Raw genomic sequence first — 6,644 nt, 5'->3', positions numbered from 1 at the left:
GCACGCCTCTATGAAGAGGGAACGCAACACCCTGCTACAACTAAACTCTCCGTGAAGTGAAAGGGTTTGGACTGTAGGTGCAAGAAAGAATGACAACAGGCAGAATGTGGTACCGTTTACCAGGACTTTATTCCTTCACACGGTAATATGGGGAAAAGGGGCTGGACGGAACCAAAGCAAAGGAAGTAAATCTCAAAGCCCCCCTCTCCTATCTTACCTGCCTACCCACTACTTACCTAATTTAGCACCACCTGGTGCCCTAACCAAAATACAAAGGGGTGGTCCGTCTGCATCTTGACGAGGAGGTGGGGTCAGCTCTCCAATCGCCATGGAGTCGACCAATCAGCTGTTTGAGGGATTTCAGGAAACCATTTCCTAAAATAAACACATGCAAATACACTAACTACAACACATAAACTGGGGAACATAACAATGAGTATTAAACCTGTGTTCTCAGTCAACTTACCTGGTAAAATAAAAATGTGAACACTGCAGAGTTTTAGAGTAGTGGCTGCTGCATTCTGGTAAATGGGAAGTCTCATGATGAGGGGCTGCAGGAACGCTGAGTGTCTGCTTTCTGTTTAGGGAGAGGCCTGGTCTAAGGGGCTGCAGGAACGCTGAGTGTCTGCTTTCTGTTTAGGGAGAGGCCTGGTCTAAGGGGCTGCAGGAACGCTGAGTGTCTGCTTTCTGTTTAGGGAGAGGCCTGGTCTAAGGGGCTGCAGGAACGCTGAGTGTCTGCTTTCTGTTTAGGGAGAGGCCTGGTCTAAGGGGCTGCAGGAACGCTGAGTGTCTGCTTTCTGTTTAGGGAGAGGCCTGGTCTAAGGGGCTGCAGGAACGCTGAGTGTCTGCTTTCTGTTTAGGGAGAGGCCTGGTCTAAGGGGCTGCAGGAACGCTGAGTGTCTGCTTTCTGTTTAGGGAGAGGCCTGGTCTAAGGGGCTGCAGGAACGCTGAGTGTCTGCTTTCTGTTTAGGGAGAGGCCTGGTCTAAGGGGCTGCAGGAACGCTGAGTGTCTGCTTTCTGTTTAGGGAGGGCCTGGTCTAAGGGGCTGCAGGAACGCTGAGTGTCTGCTTTCTGTTTAGGGAGAGGCCTGGTCTAAGGGGCTGCAGGAACGCTGAGTGTCTGCTTTCTGTTTAGGGAGAGGCCTGGTCTAGTTCTAAAAGCCTTGAAGCTCAGCTTTACCAGCTCATCTGTCTGTCTTTTTATTTTTTACATTTTTGCTAATCCAAAAGCCCAAATATTTATGGTTGGGAACCTGCTCAATGAGAGGACCATCACATAAATGTGTAAACCATCTGAAATATCTCAATGAGAAAAAACAGGATGTATTTAATTTTTTCCGCCGCATGAAGGACCCATTTTAAATCCACAAGGGCTTTCTGCAAGGTAACCAAATCTGATGCTCTAACAGCCTGGTCAGCAGCAGGGCCAATAGTGTTATCAGCATATAGATTAATGTTAGTTTATTTGCAGATATATTATTAATATAAATAGTAAAGAGGATGGGTCCCAAAATCAACCTGTAACGGCTTTCGTCTGGCGGACCAAAATGCAGCGTGGTGGTTATTCATGTTCTTTAATAAATGAACTCGACATGAAATAACTAAACAAAACAATAAATGCGTGAAAGGCTGTATAGGTTATCTGGTGAACATAAACACAGAGACCGGAACAATCACCCACGAAATACTCAAAGAATATGCCTGCCTAAATATGGTTCCCAATCAGAGACAACGATAAACACCTGCCTCTGATTGAGAACCACTCCAGACAGCCATAGACTATGCTAGATACCCCCACTAAGCCACACACCCAATACCTAACAAAACACACCACAATAAACCCATGTCACACCCCGGCCTGACCAAATAAATAAAGACAAACACAATATACTTCGACAAGGGCGTGACACAACCCTTGCGGACACCTTTTAGTAATTTCAAGGTCACGTGACACTATCAGAAAGCACACATCAGAGCTTTGTCTCTGTCTGTACAGGAACTACCCGACCCTGGTGAATGTGGAGAAGAGAAGGAAGGTGATGGATGCCAGGGAGGAGACTGGAGCGGTGCTGGAAACTGCTCAGTTTGGGTACTTCTTCCTACATTTTTATTTGTTTTTATTGGTTGGTACAAGTTAGGTTACAAATACAACAGGATGATATTGTACTGATGCACAAGTTTCCTCCACGGAATAGTTGGGACCGATATTAGCTGAACCATTAAGGCCATGCTACAACATGCTGTGTGTTCTGTTGTCAGGAGGATGAGTGGTAGAGGTCGTGGACAGCGTGGTGGAAGGTTCCAGAGGGGCAGATGGGCCAGACCAGGTCCTCATCCGTCAGAGAGACCGCCTCAACCCCCCATGGAGAGGCCTCCACCCCTCACTCAGTACCCCAGGGAGGGAGACCCACTGGGGGCTCTTGCCAACAGCGACCCAGGTCAGTCAGGGATCCAGGAACCTGCCAGAGACAAGCTTTTTAAAGGTCCTAATGTCTGTTCCTGTATACACAACCCCTGTTTACTCTGACCCCTGCAGACTCTGATACAGAGGAGCCAGTCAGTGGAGGTGGGGTGACTGTGGCCCCTAAACAAATGACATCAGGGCTGGGATCTCTGATGGCCAGCTACGGCTCCATGACCGACAGCGACAGTGACCAGGAACCACAAGGTGAGCTTTAAATGTCAGCTGTCTGTTTTCCCCGTATGGAGGCTTGTTTTCTGTGTGTGGAGGCAACAAACAGAAGACGTCACCAATGATTCCACTGTTTTAGCTTTAATATTTCAACTTTCATTATATTTCGTTATTCAACACGTTGAGATGTAAAGTTAGTGGTGTCTCAGTCCTGCCCATCCAGAGGACCAGTCAGCTGCTGAAGGAGAACCAGGCAATGCTGAAGGCTCTGCCAGCCAAGCCCCAGAACAGTGCTTCATCTGGGGCTAAGAGACTCTACCCTGAGCCCCCCCGGGAACCACAGCCTGGGTCTGGTCCTCATAGACCTAGTCGGGGGAGAGGAAGAGGAGCGAGAGGAGGACGAAACAACATGGACACCCCCCAACAGCGCCGCGCCACTCTGCTTGAGATGGTAAGACACCGGGAAAGAAGCATCAAGGCACAACTGATTTTACAAATCGGTTGAGATAAAAGTTAAACATTTTCAAGTCTGTATTGTGAATGTAGTTAGCATTTTTTTCTACCTGCTGAATTGTTCTATGACCCCTGACCTTTACAGTTACTGGCCCCAGACATCCGCCATGAGAGGAACGTGCTCCTGCAGTGTGTTCGCTACATTGTCCGAAACAACTTCTTTGTACTGGAGGGTCAAACTCTGGACCAGGGGGAACTCGGGTAGAACGGTGACCACAGATGACCCTAACCTTGACCTCCAGACACAGGAAGTGAGAGCAGATGATCTGAGGGCTCTACTCCCAGCTACCTCTGTGGTTGGGCCAGATGAAAAAGGTGACCAGGTAAGGTCATCACTAGAAGGTACCCAGAAACCACCAGTCTGTCAGGGACCTTCAGAGGTGGACATTGTGAATGGTGAAGATGTCCATCCTGAGGAGGTGCAGCCTCAAGCCCTGATGTCATAACTCCGCTGAATAACCCTGAGGTCCTGGGGACTGTGGCTGAGCAGTCTGTAGCCCAACAAGTGGGACAAGACCAGAGCATGGAGGAGAACACACAGAGTGGACCAGCCGGCTCACAGTCACATCCCCTCCAGGAAACCCCAATGGACTTGGCTGTGAATGCTAATTATGGAGATGGTCACCCTGAAGACCACTCCCAGAACTCCATCCCCAACTATGATGATGAAGTCTGGGAGACCCAAGTCCCTGAAGTCTTGATTGAAGGGTCAGGGTGACTATCACCCTTAAGTCAAGACTGTCACCCTAACCCTTAAGTCAAGACTGTCACCCTAAAAGCAGATTTATTCTTGATCCAGAAATGTGTTCCGGAGGCTCCGTACAATTGCGTAGCCTCCGGAGGCTTGCAGAGGCCAACTCAAGCTCCGCATTGCCGGGCACCTCCAAATTTTATAACCATGCAGAGCTCTGTATAGCTCCGTTTTTGACATAATTGGATGACTGTAGTTGGGGGCGGGACTCCCTGTATAAACACAAAATTCCTTCCTTTACAACAGCTCTGAAGTATGAATGCCCTGACTTCTGTAGAGGCCGTATTGCAGTAAATGCTGTACGGCCATATCGGATTGGCCATGCAGAGCCTTTAACCCTTAAATCAAGACAGTCCCCTTGACCTTTCACCTTGTCTCTGATGTTGGTGAGTTATTTCCCACAGTCATTTATGTTTTCATCGAAACATCAACTACCTCTGGCATTTTATTTGTACTCTTCTTTTTTCAACATGGAAATAAATGACTTGTTGTACTGTGGGAATATAACCCAGGAAATCGATAGTTCTTGGACCATCTTTGTCCTTTTTCAAATCAAATGTATTTGTCACATGCTCGTGTTTACAGATGTTATTGCGGGTGTAGCGAAATGCATGTAAGCTATGTAGCAGTCTTATGGCATGTGGATGGAAGCTGTTCAGGAGCCTGTTGGTGTCAGACTGGAGCTCGGCCCCAGTGATGTACTGGGCTGTCCGCACCACCCTCTGATATAGAGGTTCTGGATGGCAGGGAGCTGGGCCCCAGTGATGTACTGGGCTGTCCTCACCACCCTCTGATATAGAGGTTCTGGATGGCAGGGAGCTGGGCCCCAGTGATGTACTGGGCTGTCCTCACCACCACCTGATATAGAGGTTCTGGATGGAGGGAGCTCGGCCCCAGTGATGTACTGGGCTGTCCGCACCACCCTCTGATATAGAGGTTCTGGATGGCAGGGAGCTGGGCCCCAGTGATGTACTGGGCTGTCCTCACCACCACCTGATATAGAGATTCTGGATGGCAGGGAGCTGGGCCCCAGTGATGTACTGGGCTGTCCTCACCACCACCTGATCTAGAGGTTCTGGATGGCAGGGAGCTTGGCCCCAGTGATGTACTGCGCTGTCCCACCACGTTCTGTAGCGCCATGCGATTGAAGGCCGTGCTATTGCCATACCAAGCAGTGACGCAGCCAGTCAACATGCTCTCAATGATTCAGCTGTAGAACTTTTTGAGGGCTTGTCATGCCAAATAATGCCCCCCCCCCCCCCCCAAACTACTTTTGGGGACCTTGTTAACATTACAACATGACATCCGTGTCTTAAACGTTGCTACGTTTCGTAAATAGAGAAGAAAACATGTAATCTGCTTGACCATATTAAAGTTACTTATCTCACAGATCACGAAGTCAGATAATTTTCACTCCATTCACATGCTTATCAGTTTGAGTCATACACGGGCTTGTCATGTTGTTATTTGAACAGGCCCTGGTCTACAGTGAAATAATCTAATTTCAGTCCTCCTTTATGATGATTCATTTTTTTTCTATCTCTCGTAGCTCATTAGTACACCCATGTGGTTGAAATGTATATCTATTGTGTGTCCTAGGATACAACAATTAATTGAACCCCTAACCCTGGTAACGGAGGACATCAGGTGGGTGTTGGGTAGAACCCCTAGGTCCTGGAGAACAGGTAACGGAGGACATCGGGTGGGTGTTGGGTAGAACCACTAGGTCCTGGAGGACATCGGGTGGATCTGGGTGTTGGGTTGAACCCCCTAGGTCCTGGAGAACATCAGTTGGATCTGGGTGTTGGGTTGAACCCCCTAGGTCCTGGAGAACATCAGTTGGGTCTGGGTGTTGGGCAGAACCCCTAGGTCCTGGAGAACATCAGTTGGGTCTGGGTGTTGGGCAGAACCCCTAGGTCCTGGAGGACATCAGGTGGATCTGGGTGTTGGGTTGAACCCCCTAGGTCCTGGATAACATCAGTTGGGTCTGGGTGTTGGGCAGAACCCCTAGGTCCTGGAGAACATCAGTTGGGTCTGGGTGTTGGGCAGAACCCCTAGGTCCTGGAGAACAAGAGCAGAGTTAGAGGTTAGGAGACTGATGTCAACAAGCAAACACACAGGTTACACTTTACTGGGAGAACATTTTGATTTGTTAGTGCAGTGTTATAAATGGGAGATATTTACTTTTCAACACTTGGACGGTATAGCCTACCTCAAGCTGATACCCCCCTGACTCCTCGCACAGATTATCTGAACTCACTGGTTCTGGTGGATTGGATACTTCCTTGGGAGCTCAGACAGTTGATGGTCCTAAAGTCATTTGGAGGTAAATTGAGGGACATTTTTTATAAGCTCAGCATAACTACCACTTCTTTCTTTTTCAAATGTCAACCAAAGCTTAACACACTATCTATTGGGCTTCACTGAAGTGTAGGGCATCAGGGCTTTCAGTGGTCGACCGTCCAACCCCAGCATGTAAATCCTGGTGGGGCAAAGGAGGAGGGATAGTTTTTAGATGCTTGCCAGCAAAGCCAATGCACAACACTAAACAATACATTAATTGCACTATAATGGTGACAAGCGGGGCCCACAAACTGTTAGGGACTACGTCAATCTGTCCCAACACCTTACCACTGCTACACCTGACTATCAGCGGAGCCTTGTCTGGCAGCGAAACGGTTCATTCGTCCTGTTGGATTCCTGGTAAACTTTGAACATTGAGATATTAAAGACATGATAGATCAGACGC

At 48.5% G+C, this 6,644-nt stretch overlaps 1 pseudogene; it reads left to right on the top strand.

Moving 5' to 3' along the window:
- Positions 1 to 1,931: 1,931 nt before the first annotated feature.
- LOC135535279 (FMR1-interacting protein NUFIP1-like) lies at positions 1,932 to 6,393 on the top strand (annotated as a pseudogene).
- Positions 6,394 to 6,644: the final 251 nt, after the last annotated feature.

The sequence above is a fragment of the Oncorhynchus masou genome, unplaced genomic scaffold (assembly GCF_036934945.1).
Source record: "Oncorhynchus masou masou isolate Uvic2021 unplaced genomic scaffold, UVic_Omas_1.1 unplaced_scaffold_4709, whole genome shotgun sequence".
In the NCBI taxonomy this organism is placed as follows: Eukaryota; Metazoa; Chordata; class Actinopteri; order Salmoniformes; family Salmonidae; genus Oncorhynchus; species Oncorhynchus masou.
The sequence above is the reverse complement of the archived record's forward strand: the minus strand, read 5'-3'. Positions and strand labels throughout refer to the sequence as shown.